The 14,722-nt window shown below is 47.6% G+C and overlaps 1 protein-coding gene across 2 annotated transcripts in view; it reads left to right on the top strand.

The window, feature by feature from the left end:
- CMTM4 (CKLF like MARVEL transmembrane domain containing 4) overlaps window positions 1-14,722 on the top strand; it is an 84,610-nt gene that overhangs the window by 22,052 nt on the left and 47,836 nt on the right. The window lies entirely within an intron of this gene.

Below are 14,722 nucleotides of genomic sequence, written 5' to 3'. Positions count from 1 at the left end.
CTTTGCAGGTAGGACAGTAGATGCCAGAAACAGTACTGAGCCATTGGCTCCCACAAACTCTACAACTTTGGCCACCAGGCATTTCCATGCATGTGGCAATGAGCCAGCACTCTCTTTTCTTGTAAGAGAACTGGATCCTGGCACCAAACTCACCAGAGCCTCCTGACTTGCCTGTTGACTGTTCTCAGTGCGCATCCAGAGCTGCTTAAAGAGTTTAGTTTCATTTTGCTTTTGATTTGCTTTTATTTTTTTTTTTAATTTATTCTCCTTACAAACAGGAATAAAGTGAAGGGCCCAATTTAAATGCAGTTTCTATTTCTGCAGAAACCATTTTTGGGGGGAGGGGCACTGCCAGGTAGCCTCTACTAGCTAAAGCCAGTGGGCTTGAGGTTGCAGAGGATCAAATCCACTCTGTATCAACTGGGATAAGGACTGTTGTCCAAACCCCAGGAGAAACTGGCTCAAGGACTCAAATCTCAAAAAATTAGGTTGAGGATTGATTGCTGTGCAGCCACATTACACCAAGTGCAGCCACATTACACCAAGTGCAGCCACATTACACCACGTTCACACCTTTTGGTAGTAACAGTGGCCTTCTTGCCATCCATCCCATCAGTGTACAGAGCTTTTGAGCCTAGTGTAGACCGATAACCGGCTCCTCAGTGTGGAGACCTCGGGAAGACAAATAGCACCATGTGATTGTAGAGGGTGTCTGATTTGGCCCTAGTAAGGGAGCTTCCTCCTAAAAGGTGGAAAAGCCCTTTTGGCTGCGCAGCACCTTCATGACAGAGTCCCTGGCCCCTGTGCAGTGACAGAAATGAAAGCAAGCTGGACTGGTGTGGGGCCTTGAGTATCTGCATGCTCAAGGCCGCCTGACTCCTGCCCTCTGAGGTCTTAAGCATGCGCAGATGCTTAAGGCCCCACACCAGCCCAGCTTGCTTTCATTTCCCTGTCAATTGCAGCAGCAGCCACGAGGGGAATGGTTAGAAATGCCAGTCACCACAGAAGAGGAAAGCATAGAAATTTTCATTAGACTTTGACTATAATCTGAGATCCCAATTTTTGTGCTTTTTGTAGGGGGAGTTGTGGTGGTGGGCCAAAATTTTGTCTTGAGTATATATGGTATGTAACAAATAATTCGCATTCATGCTTTAGTGACCCCAGTGGCTGATGTTCAAACTAAGCCTTTGTGGCAGGGGGGATTCAATTTGGGAAAACATGGGTCAGCTATAAGCTAATCCTTTCCTCCTCTGGGCCCCCTTACTTTACAGGAGATGGTTGGGTAGACTTCAAACCACTGAATGCTTTCAGTTGAAAACTGGCCTATGCCAAAAAAAAAAAGAAACAAAACTCTGAAACTTTTCTTTAGGCTTCAATTCCCCATGCATGGGAAAAGACATGGGGAAGGGGTGTATGTGTTTATGTTTAACACTTTGTAGATCTCAACATTCCTCTTGGAAGCTAAACTCAGCACACTAGAAAATAATTGCCTCATGTGAAATGTCTAAAAGTTCAGCTTTTGTTTTGTATACCATTAATTCACACAGGCAGAAAGGTCAGAAACTGTGCCATGAGGCTCTCCATGTTACTTAGTTTCTTCTTGAATTCTTTGCAGGTAGGAGATATAGACACAGAACTGTATAAAGGGACAGTACAACATCTTTAGTCTGAGTGCCATGGAAGAAAGCAAGCAAGCCAGCAGACTGAGGAAGGAAGGGGAGTTGTTTGTGGCTGAGTAGAAGGCTGAGCAGACTAAGGAATTTACTTTGGTTCTTAACTATGATTAAAAATGGAAACAGCAGTGCATATTCATTTCCTCCAAACTGTTTTCTATTGCATCTCTTGGTCATATTTCTCAGCTCTTACTTGTCGTACTTAAAGTATATTATACTATTTTCTTTTTAATAAAGTGTGTGCTTAACATTGTTTTGGGGTATTTTTAGCACTAATACAGTTTGATTGTGATTATTTTTCTGCTAGTTCTATGTTTTCAAAATGTCATAGAGGGAGGGCGGACAGGGTGCAGAGACAGTCTGGGGGCAGGGCAGGGCAATTGTATATTAACCCCCGCTCCCCCATTTTATATTTGAGTCAACATTTTCCGCTCCTGTTTGGGGGGAGGGGAAGGTTACTTTGGTTTATATTCGGGTCGGTTTATATTAGAGTATATATGGTAATTCCTTACTCAATAAAGAAAGATAATGTTAAAGAGGGAAGGAGAAAGGGGGGATCCCTGAGGAACACCGCATGATATACTCCATTTTATGAGAGAGAGTTATTGGGCCTCTACAATGTGTGCCTTTATTCCTGGCAAACTAAGCTTCGTTTTTGGGGCCTTGCTGCAGCTAAGTGCATGATTGCCGCCCATTGGAAGCAGACGGGGTTGCCCGCAATCTTGGATTGGACTTTAAAGCTTCAAACTATGTGTGCAATGGAACTTTCCATTGCAAAACGCCATGGTCACTACTTTTTACAAACCCGGACTTGGTCTTTGATTAAGGATGAAGTGGACTCATTGACTTAGGTTTACCGATGGGGGGGGTGGGGTTTAACGGTTGTTTTGTGGTGACGACTTCCTGAGGGAACAACATGGAGTTGTCATTTGAGGTGGTTCTGTTTATAAGCACTGGGGGGGAGGAGCTGTTTGAGAATGGATAGCTTGTTTTTTGTTCTAATGTGGGGAGATGCATTTTGTATTTTCTCATTGGTAGATCTTTTCTGGGTGATATGTGGTATATTGCATTTCTGTATGAGCTGATATTAATTTTTGTTGTTTTGTATTCTTTTACAAAATTTTCAATAAAAATTTATAAATTAAAAAAAAAAAAAAAGAATTCTAAGAGTGCCGGAGCTTTTACTGCCGCAGTTGGTAATTTTAAAAAATAACAACCCTAGTGCAGCTTTATAAAAGGGAGTATAAGTGATTCATTAAAAAAACAAAGTACAGTTTCTCTACTGTGGAGTGATCTGAAACCAGATTGAAAATTAGATATTAATGTAAAATTATCTAAATAGTCTGATAATTGAATATTGAGCAGGCCTTCTAACAATTTAATAAACAAAGCAATTAAAGCAATGAGTTGGTGGTAGAGAATTATATGGGGAAAAAATCTGTCCCCGTCCCTGTGAGCTCGGTCCCTGCCCCTGCCCCATCCTCACGAGCTCAGTTCCTGCCCCGTCTACACAAACCATCTGATCCCATCCACCCAAACCTCAAATAGTTTTATACTGTATTTATTTTAAAAAGTATAAAAAGAAACAATATTCTGTACAATTTGTCATTTTATCAGAATTCTTGCTGCCAAACTAGAGGAAGAGATCTTCAGCTGGCAGAGCTTTGTTTATAAACATTTATCAACACAGCTACAATACTACTTTATCCTAAAGCAAAAATAAAAGAAATATAATTTTTTTTCTAACTTTGTTGTCTGGTTTCTGCTTTCCTCATCTTGTCATAATTCTCTTTCTTCCATCCACTGTCTACCTTCTCGCTGCCTTTTTCATATCACAGCTGCTGCATTTCTGTTCCTCTACCAGAATCTGTTTGCCTCTCTCCCTATCCCCCCCCCCCAAAAAAAAAGAAAAATTGGTCTGGCACCCATCTTCTTCACTCCACTCCCTCCATGGTCTGGCATCTCTGTCTTCTTCCCGGCATCTCTCCCTCCCTCCCCAGGTGGTTTTTAGTATATCTCTCCTCCTTTCATCCCTTTAGATCTGGTATCTGTCTCCTCCCCCTCCCCCAATTCTCTGGTATCTCTCCTCTCCCTTTCCCTTCCTTTTATTTTCTGCTCTTCCTTCTCAATTTGTTTTCTACCTCTTGTCTACTTTCTTACTTTCCAGTCCTCAATTTCCCTTTCATTGTATCTACCTTGTCTACTTACAGCTTGCCACCTCTTTCCCTCACCCCTTCCAGTATATCACTAACTCTATCCTCTTCCCCAATCCAGCATGTGTCCATTTTTCTTTATTTCCTCCTTACATCCAGTATGTGCTCCCCTCTCTTTCTCCTTCCCACTTTCCTTCAGCAGCTGTTCCCCTCTCTCCCCTCCCCACTTCCATCCAGCGTCTACTCCTACCTCTCTTTCCACTTACCTTCAGCGTTTGTTCCCCTATCTCCGCTCCCCACTTCCATCCAGTGTCTGCTCCACCCTCTCCACTTCCTCACTAATTCTATCCTCTTCCCCCAATCCAGGATGTGCCCTTTTTTCTTTATCCCCTCCTTCCATGCCCACTCTCCTGCTGCACTAAAAATCCTGACGCAACCAACCTGCCATCACCAGACTGCCTCACTGCAGCGGGAGAGATGCCCCATCGCCTCACCATAGATGAGCCAGAGAGACGTGGACACCCTCCCAGAAGTTATGTCAGAGGAGAAGCTTCTGCCTGCAGACGCACGCGACTTCAGGCAGGCTCCGGCGGCTTGAACACTGTAAAGTAAAATGTGCCACGAAGGTAAGAGAGAGGGAGATGCTCGGACCGTGTGAGGGGCGCTGAAGGGCAGTGGACAGGAACAGATGCTGAAGAGGGGTGGTGGAAAGGAAAGGAACAGACACTAAAGGGGGGTGGAGAGGAACAAACGCTGAAAGGAAATGGGGAAGAGAGAGAGGGGAGAAGACGCTGAAGGGAAATGGGGAAGAGAGAGGGGAGAAAATGCTGAAGGGAAATTGGGAACAGAGAGTGGGGGAGAAGACGCTGAAGGGAAATTGGGAACAGAGTGGGGGAGAAGACGCTGAAGGGAAATTGGGAACAGAGTGGGGGAGAAGACGCTGAAGGGAAATTGGGAACAGAGAGTGGGGGAGAAGACGCTGAAGGGAAATTGGGAACAGAGAGTGGGGGAGAAGACGCTGAAGGGAAATTGGGAACAGAGAGTGGGGGAGAAGACTCTGAAGGGAAATTGGGAACAGAGTGGGGGAGAAGACGCTGGAAGGGACATGGAGAACAGAGAGTGGGGGAGAAGACGCTGGAAGGGACATGGGGAAGAGAGAGTGGGGTTGAAGACGCTGGAGGGAACATGGGGAACAGAGAGTGGGGTTGAAGATGCTGGAAGGGAACATGGGAAACAGAGAGTGGGGTTGACGCTGGAACGGACATGGGGAACAGAGAGTGGGGAGAAGACGCTGAAGGGAAATGGGGAACAGAGAGTGGGGAGAAGACGCTGAAGGGAAATGGGGAACAGAGAGTGGGGAAAAGACGCTGGAAGGGAAATGAAGAAAGAGTAGGGAGAAGACGCTGAAGTGAAATGGGGAAGAGAGAGTGAGGAGAAGACGCTGGAAGGGAAATGGGGAAGAGAGAGTAGGGAGGAGACGCTGGAAGGGAAATGGGGAAGAGAGAGTGGGGAGGAGACGCTGGAAGGGAAATGGGGAAGAGAGAGTTGGGAGGAGACGCTGGAAGGGACATGGGAAACAGAGTGGGGAGAAGACGCTGGAAGGGAAATGGGGAAGAGAGAGTAGGGAGGAATCTCTGGAAGGGAAATGGGGAAGAGAGAGTGGGGAGAAAATGCTGGAAGGGAAGAAGACAGATGCCAGACTATGGGGGTTAGCGCAGGGAAGAAGGGTGCTAGACTAATTGGGGGGTGGAGGGAGAGATGGAAGGGAGAGGCACAGTAACAGAGCAAATGGAAGACACAGAGAGAAGGCAGACAATGGATGGAAGGAATTGAATGATGAGAAGATGAGAAAAGAAGAAACCAGACAAAGGTAGAAAAAAAAAATTATATTTCTTTGTCTTTGCTTTAGGGTAAAGTAGTATATTAGTTGTGATGATAAAAATTTATAAACAAAGCCCTGCCAGCTCAACATCTTTCTCTAGTTCAGCAGCCAGAACTTTGATTTATAATAGTGGTCTCAAACGTAAACCCTTTGCAGGGTCACATTTTGGATTTGTAGGTACTTTGAGGGCCTCAGAAAAAAATAGTGTCTTATTAAAGAAATGACAGTTTTGCATGAGGTAAAACTCTCTTTATAGTTTATAAATCTTTCCTTTTGGCTAAGTCTTAATAATAATATTGTAATTTATAGCTAAAGAGACATGATCAAGAAACTGTTTTATTTTACTTTTGTGATTATCGTAAACATACCAAGGGCCTCAAAATAGTACTTAGCGGGCCGCGAGTTTGAGACTACTGATTTATAAGGAAGGAATAAGCTAAATATTGCAGTACTGAGGCTTGTATGGATGCTGGGGGACAGTGGTCGCAAGGACAGGGCGGTGATGGGGATGGTGGTCGCAAGGACAGGGCGGTGATGGGGATGGTGGTCGCAAGGATAGGGCAGTGATGGAGACAAATTTTTTCCTCCTGTCATTCTCTACCCACATGCTCAAAATTCACCGTTTGATAGAATTGAAAAATGAACTTGCAGAGCTATTGTTAGTGATTTGTAATTTGTAAAAATGGTTCCAGAGGTGATCCTTGACATTAGACTGATTCTGATGGTGCCGGGCTGTTATAAAGACTGTTATGAAGAACAAAATGATGGAACATATACATAATCATGGATTAATGAGAGAAAGCCAACATGATTTTAGTCAAGGGAAATCTTGCTTCACCAATCCCCTGCATTTCTTTGAAGGGATGAATGAACGTGTGGATAAAGGTGAGCTGGTTGAAATTGTGTATTTTGAATTTTCAAAAGGCATGTGACAAAGTACCTCATAAAGAAAATTAAAAAGGCTAGGGATGGGAGGTAATGGAATTTGCTGATGACACAAAGTTGTGGAAAATTGCAAGAGGACCTTGCGAGACTGGGTATCAAAATGGCAAATGATGTTTAATGTGAGCAAGTGCAAAGTGATGTATGCGGAAAATAGGAACCCAAACTGGAGCTACATAAGAACATAAGAACATAAGCAGTGCCTCCGCCGGGTCAGACCATAGGTCCATCCTGCCCGGCAGTCCGCTCCCGCGGCGGCCCGAACAGGTCACGGCCTGTCTGAGTCACCAGAAGGGGCCCCCTTGCCACCTTGGTTTCCCATTGAGTTCTATCTTCCCATCGAAGTCCTAACCCTCCGGTCTTGCACATGCACGACCAGAGCAGGCCGCGACCCCTGGTTAGCTTTCTATACCTGTGTTACATCTCAGCACCTCTCTCAGTATCCCACGATCCCCCTATCCCTCAGGAATCCGTCCAATCCCTGTTTGAATCCTTGTACCGTACTCTGCCTGATCACTTCCTCCGGTAGCGCATTCCAAGTGTCCACGACCCTTTGGGTGAAAAAAAACTTCCTTGCATTTGTTCTGAACCTATCTCCCTTCAGTTTCTCTGAATGCCCCCTCGTGCCTGTTGACCCCTTCAGCCTGAAGAATCTGTCCCTATCCACCCTCTCTATGCCCCTCATGATCTTGAAGGTCTCTATCATATCTCCCCTGAGCCTCCTTTTTTCCAGAGAGAAGAGCCCCAGCCTATCCAACCTCTCGGCGTACGGGCAGTGTTCCAGCCCTCTTACCAGCTTCGTTGCTCTCCTTTGGACTCTCTCAAGTACCGCCATGTCCTTCTTGAGGTACGGCGACCAATATTGAACACAGTATTCCAGATGTGGACGCACCATCGCTCGATACAATGGCATGATGACTTCCCGCGTCCTGGTTGTTATGCCTCTCTTTATGATGCCCAGCATTCTGTTGGCTTTTTTCGAGGCTGCTGCGCACTGTGCAGATGGCTTCAGTGATGCATCCACCAGCACACCCAAGTCTCTCTCAAGACTGCTGTCTCCCAACATTGCCCCCCCCAATTTGTAGTTGAACAACGGGTTCTTTTTCCCTATATGCATGACCTTGCATTTTTCCACGTTAAAGCTCATTTGCCATTTGTTTGCCCAGTCTTCCAGCTTGTCCAGGTCCCTTTGCAGGTCCTCACACTCCTCCCTGGACCTAACTCTGCCGCACAGTTTGGTATCGTCTGCAAATTTTATAACCTCGCACTTTGCCTCCTTTTCCAGGTCATTGATAAATATGTTGAAGAGTAACGGCCCCAGCACCGATCCCTGTGGCACACCGCTCGTGACTCCCCGCCAGTCAGAGTATTGTCCCTTTACTCCGACCCTCTGCAGTCTACCCGACAACCAGTGCTCGATCCATCTGTGCACATCCCCTCCCACCCCGTGGTTCCACAGCTTCCTAAGCAGCCTTTCATGTGGCACCTTGTCGAAAGCCTTTTGAAAATCAAGGTAAATGATGTCTATAGGTTCCCCATTGTCCACCCGACTGCTTATTCCCTCAAAGAAGTACAGAAGGTTCGTTAAGCATGACCTTCCCTTACAGAATCCATGCTGGCTTGTTCTCAGTAGGCCATGTCTCTCGATGTGCTCGCAAATACCGTCCTTGATCATAGCTTCCACCATCTTCCCTATAATTGAAGTCAGGCTTACCGGCCTGTAGTTCCCGGGGTCACCCCTCGATCCCTTCTTGAAGATAGGTGTGACATTCGCCAATTTCCAGTCCTCTGGTACCTCTCCAGTTTTCAAGGATAGGTTGCAAACATGCTGGATTGTGCCCGCTATTTCTTGTCTTAGTTCTTTCAGAACCCTTGGGTGGATCCCGTCCGGGCCCGGCGATTTGCCGCATTTTAACCTGTCTATCTGCTTGAGGACATCCTCCTTACTTACCTCTATGTGTTCTAATTTTTCAGCCTGTTCCCCACTCATGAGCTCCTCTGAGTCCGGTATATTAGATGTGTCTTCTCTCGTGAAAACCGACGAGAAGAACGTGTTCAACCTCTCAGCTACCTCTTTATCCTCCTTAATCACTCCCTTCCTATCCCCATCGTCCAACGGCCCCACCTCCTCTCTCGCTGGTCGCTTCCCCTTTACGTAACTGAAGAATGCCTTGAAGTTTTTCGCCTCTCTGGCCAGCCCCTCTTCGTATTTCCCTTTTGCTTTTCTAACCTCTCGGTGGCATTCCTTTTGGCATTTCCTGTGCGCCTGGTGATTTTCCTCCGTTGGGTCCTTTTTCCATCTCCGGAAGGACACTTTCTTGTCATTTATTGCCCTCTTTACTTCTGTTGAGATCCAAACCGGGTCCTTTGACCGCTTGTTCTTGCCGCCTTTCCTGAAACTTGGGACGTACATTCTTTGTGCTTCCTGCAGGGTGTCCCTGAATAGGGTCCAGGCGCTTCCTACAGTCTCCATCCTAAGGATGTTTTTGAGCTTCCTCCCCACCATTTCCCTCATAGCAACATAGTTCCCTTTCCTGAAGTTGAGCGCAGTTGTTGCGGTCCTCCTTACTGTGGGTGTCCCCCTTTCTAATGTGAATCGGATCGCGTTGTGGTCACTGTTGCCTAGTGGTCCTCCCACTTCTACCCCTCTTGCAGGCCCCCCTAATCTGTTTAGGATGAGGTCAAGAGTAGCACTCCCTCGCGTCGGTTCCCTGACTAGTTGCTCCATGAAGCAATCCCTCACAGCTTCTACAAATCCTGTTTCCCTAGTGCAGTTGGAGTGACCCGTACTCCAGTCAATCCCCGGGTAGTTGAAGTCCCCCATCACTGTTACACTTCCAGTCCTGCATTCTTGTCTCAGTTCAGCTTCCAAGTCGTGTCCGATTTCCTCCGGCGTACCAGGTGGGCGATAGTACAGCCCCAGTTTTATGCCTGCACACTTGTTTCCCGGCAATTTGACCCATAGCGATTCCAGCCCTTCTGCCTTCTTTGCCATATCCATCCCGACCGAGTAGATAGAGTCCTTTATATATAGTGCTATGCCTCCCCCCTTCTTGTGGGTCCTGTCCCTCCTGTATAGCTTGTACCCCGGCAGCGCCACATCCCATTGATTCTCCTCTGTCCACCATGTTTCTGTAATTCCAATTATATCCAGGTCCTCCCCCTTGGCTACGACCTCTAGTTCACCCATCTTGGCCATGAGGCTTCTTGCATTTGCGTATAAGCACCGCAGGTCCCGTCGTTTTTCCTCCACCTCCGTATTTACCTGGGCCGCCTCCCCTTGAATTTCGGGCAGTTCTCCTGTTCCCTGTGCTTCTGCTTTGCCCTCAGCCTTTATCCTTGTAGCTTTCGGTTTCCCCACATTTCCGCCACCCCACTCCCCCGCTTTTCCTCTGGGTTTTCTAGCCCTACCGGCCCCCTCCTGGGCTATCATCCCTTGAGCCTCTGTTTGATCCCCCTCGCCTTGTGGCACCCCTATATTGCCCTCAGTTTTCGCCCTCGTGCCACCCAGTCCCCCTGTGTCTCCATGCCCCTTAGTCTCCTCCCAGCAAGCTCCCTTTACCTGGTGTTTCCCTCGCTGTCTGATCATAAGATTCACCGGTCTCTCTACTTCCTCCTTGCAGTCAGCCCGTTCAGCATCTGTTCTGGATACTGTTGTCCGAAGCGTTAACATCAGGTCAGCTGTCGGCTTTCCCCCTCTCCTCAGTTTAAAGCCCTCTCGATCTCCTTCCTCACATTGGCTGCCAGTAGTCTAGTTCCCGCTGTGCTCAGGTGCAGGCCGTCTCGCCGGTAGAGCTTGCTCTTTCCCCAGAAGGACGTCCAGTTCCTCACAAAGTGGAAGCCCTCCTCCTGGCACCATCTCCTCAACCATGCATTCACAGCCTGGAGGTCCGCCTGCCTCTTTGCATCTGCTCTCGGTACAGGCAGGATCTCTGAGAATGCTATCCTACGGGTACTCCGCTTCAGCTTTCGTCCCAGGGCCCTGAACTGGTCAGTCAGTGTGGCCATGCTGAAGTTCCTCCGGCTCACATCATTCGTTCCGACGTGGATTATCACCGCAGTCTCCTCTGTCTCTGCTCCGTCCAGGATCCTCTCGATCCTATCAGTGACATCTCGTGTCTTGGCCCCTGGGAGACAAGTCACTAGCCGGTCCTCCCTTCCTCCAGCTACGTGACTATCTACCGCTCTCAAGATCGAGTCTCCCACCACAATAGCAGACTTCCCTTTCCTCAGCAACCTCCTCTGTCTCAGGTCCGTGTCCTCAGTGTAATGTGGTGTCTCTCCCTCGGGGTCCCGGTGAGTCATGGTCTCCTCCTCTTGCGTGATTCCTCCGCTAGGTCCTTCCCCGGTGTCGCCTTGTGGATCCTGGGTCTCGTCTGCCGACAGCTGATGGTCCTGTTCCTCCACCTTCCTCCTGTAGGCCTCCTCGATGAATCTCTCGAGGTCCCTCACCTGGTCCACAATGGGGTCTGCTCCGTCTGTGTCCTTGGTTGACCAGATTGTCTCCTCTGTGTCGCGCATGATGCAAGGTTCTGTGTTAGGAGTCACTGCCCAGGAAAAAGATCTAGGTGCCATTGTTGAAGATGCTTTAAAGCCCTCAGCTCAATGTGTGGCGGCTAAGAAAGCACATAGAATATTAGGAATTATCAGAAAAGGGGAAAACAAAAATGAAAATGTTATAATGCCCTTGTATTGCTCTATGGCATGCCTGCACCTCGAATACTATGTGCAGTTCTGGTTGCTGTACCTCAAAGATATAGTGATGATGAAAATGATAAAAAGTTTGGGACAACTTCCCTGTGAGGAAAGGCTAAAGCAACTAGGGCTCTTCTGCTTGGAGAAGCGATGGCTCAGGGGTGATATGATAGAGGTCTATAAAATACTGAGTGGAGTGGAAGGAGTAGATGTGAATCGCTTGTTCATTCTTTCTAAAAATACTAGGACTAAGGGGGCATATGATGAAGCTACTAAATAGTAGGTTTAAAACAAACAGGAGAGAATATTTTTTCACACAACATGTAATGAACTCTTTAACTTGGTGGGGTTTTAAAAAGTTTTGGATAAATTCCCAAAAGGGAAGTCCATAGGCTTAGAATAAGCAGCATAAAATCTGTTGACCACTGTTGGAAACAGGATACTGGGCTTGGTGGACCTTTGATCTGTTCCAGTATGGCAATTCTTATGCTCTTTTGATCGATGCTAAACCAGTTTTAACCATTGAAGTATTTCAGCTAACGATGCCCCAAACGGCAAATCAGATTTTTTCCCTGGTTTGTAAGCAGTCTCTGATAATCATGTATAAATAGATTACAACAAGCTCATCGATATTAAAATTAGCACTCCAATCGATGCGATGATACACAAAATGAAGCGCTGTTTTTTAACGCTCTGAAATCTCCAAGAGGGCTGGAGGTGCTGTTGGTGTTAAAAAAATAAATAAAATAAAAGCACCTGAATTGCAGTTTTTTTAAAAAATTTTTATTGGGCACAAATGTGCATGTTACACACGCACAATATCTATTCCCATTAAAAATTGGCAGAAGGGAAGCCCACTCCCTCCTGCCTCAGCCATTCGGACCTCCCCTACACTTCTGAAATTGAAGATTGGCAGGAGGGATTCCACTGGAGCCCCCCCCTGGTTAACTTCACAGCCCCCTGCCCCCCACATACCTCTAAACTGAAGATTGGCAGGAACGGCCTTGGGTGTCTGTGCCAATCAGTCTTAGGCCTCTCCCAGTGGGAGTGAGCATCCCTCCTGTCGATCTTTAATTTAGAAGTATGGGAGGGGGAGGCAGTTTACAGGGTGGGAGTTTGGGAGTTCTTGTTTGGGCCCTGGCAGGGCAGCAGGAAGGAGTGGGTATTCCTCCTGCCAATCTTCAATTTAAAGATGGGGAGGGTTGTGCCAATTTTTTTAAATTTTTTTTTTAAAGTACTGGTGGAGGAGGCCGTGGGGGGGGGGGGGGGGGGAGGTGGTCTGGCACCAGTGTTCCCTCTAAGCGGGCGGGTGTTGTGAGCAAACTTTTTTTCACTGTGAGCTAAAAATATCGGGCGCCAGCAAGTTATGAGCCAAATAAATATGTTGCTTTCTACCACAGAACTTCCTTACGTTTGTATGGAATCTATCCCCTTTCAACTTTAGAGAGTGCCCTCTCGTTCTCCCTGCCTTAGCTACTAAGTCTATTCCCTTCAGTACCTTGAATGTTTCTATCATGTCCCCTCTCAATCTCCTCTGCTCAAGGGAGAAGAGGCCCAGTTTCTCTAATCTTTCGCTGTACGGCAACTCCTCCAGCCCCTTAACCATTTTAGTTGCTCTTCTCTGGATCCTTTCGAGTAGTACCGTGTCCTTCTTAAAGTACCAGTGCTGGACGCAGTACTCCAGGTGAGGGCGTACCATGGCCCGGTACAGCAGCATGATAACCTTCTCTGTCTCTTCAGTCCAGCATCTGCCCCTTCCATTCACTGTCTGTCTTTCCCTGCCATCTCTCCTCCTGCCCCCCCCCCACCCTCCAATTTGGTCTAGCATCCATCATCTTCCTTCTGTTCCCCTCATGGTCTGGCATCTCTATCCTTCCCTCCCCCCTGTGGTTTTTAGCATATCTCTCTTCTCATTTCCTCCACTCAGATCTGATCATTCTCTGCTCTCTTCCCTTTTCTTCTCTGGTCTTCCTTCTCTATTTTCTGCCTCCATCTAAATTAAATTCTTTCTTACTATTTAGTCCCGTTTCCCTCTTTTCACTGTGTCTACACACAGCTTGTCACCCCTTTCCCTCACCCCTCCATTATCTTACTATTTTCTTCCCCCTTTATTTATCTCCTCCTTCCATCCAGTATGTGTTCTTTCCCCACTTCCATTCAGCATCTGCTCTCCCCTCTCAACTGACATCCATCTGCCTTCTGCTCTCTCTCCCTTCTTCTCACTTCCATCATCTGTCCCCTTCTCTCTCTCTCTCATCTCCTCCATTCCATCATCTGCCCCTTCTCTCTCTCCCCCCCCCAACTTCCATCATCTGCCCCCCTTCCCCTCACCTTTGTGGGTCACTTTCTTTCCCCTGAGGGTGGCTCATGTCACAGGGGAAGCTTTGGCCGAGCAGAACCGCTTGATTGACAGTGGAACTTACTTGATTGATGTCGATGCTGGGGCCCGTTGCCGTTTGAAGGAAAAAAAAAAAGGTGGAAAAAAGGAACCTGTAAGGCGAGAGGAAGGGAAACCTCCAGGATAGCTGCTTTTTGCCCTCCTTCAGCGGCCCAAGAGTTCAGACCAGCAGCGGCAGCTCTGTATGCTTTTAACTTCGGCACAGAGCTGCCCCTAATCAATAGTTTAGCGCGGTTTCATGAGGCAGCCTCGGGGCCTTTGATAGCCGGCCCGCTTCGATGATGCGATGTGGGCCGGCCTAGCAAAGGCCCCGAGGCTGCCTTATGAAACCGCGCTAAACTATTGATTAGGGGCAGCTCTGTGCCGAAGTTAAAAACATACAGAGCTGCCGCTGCTGGTCTGGAGGTGCGGAGACAAGGCAGGAGGCAAACGCGGTGGAAGGCAGGAGTCCCGGCGAAGGCAGGAGTCCCGGCACAGCGACTGCAACAGGAAGTTGCAAGTCAGCTGACGCCGGCCTTTCGTTGCGGCGGGGACCGAATCCTTCGCGGACCGGCAAGATTTTGTTTGCGGACCGGCGGTTGAAGAACTGTGCTCTACAATGTGTGCGCTGTGACGAGAAACTTGTGCGCTGCCAGGTAATATTTTGTGCGCAAGCGCACACCAGCGCACCTTAGCGGGAACACTGTCTGGCACAACTTTTTTTTTTTTAATGGGCACAGATGTTTTGTGTGTGTGTAAAAAACACACACACACACACACATATCTCTGGCCATTAAAAAAAACTACTCTTCTTGTGTGTGTGTAACTACTCTTCTTGTCCTAAACTTCTGAGCAGCAGGAGGCTGCTTCTCGGCTTCACCTGCCACCCAGCTGTTTGGGGCTTCCCCTCCCTGCTCTGTGTATGTATCAGTTGCTTTCTCCAATGACTGATGGGATTATGGCAGACATCCGTGAAACTCATTTGCATACAAAATTGTTT

This window comes from Geotrypetes seraphini, chromosome 4 (assembly GCF_902459505.1).
Source record: "Geotrypetes seraphini chromosome 4, aGeoSer1.1, whole genome shotgun sequence".
In the NCBI taxonomy this organism is placed as follows: domain Eukaryota; kingdom Metazoa; phylum Chordata; class Amphibia; order Gymnophiona; family Dermophiidae; genus Geotrypetes; species Geotrypetes seraphini.
The sequence above is the reverse complement of the archived record's forward strand: the minus strand, read 5'-3'. Positions and strand labels throughout refer to the sequence as shown.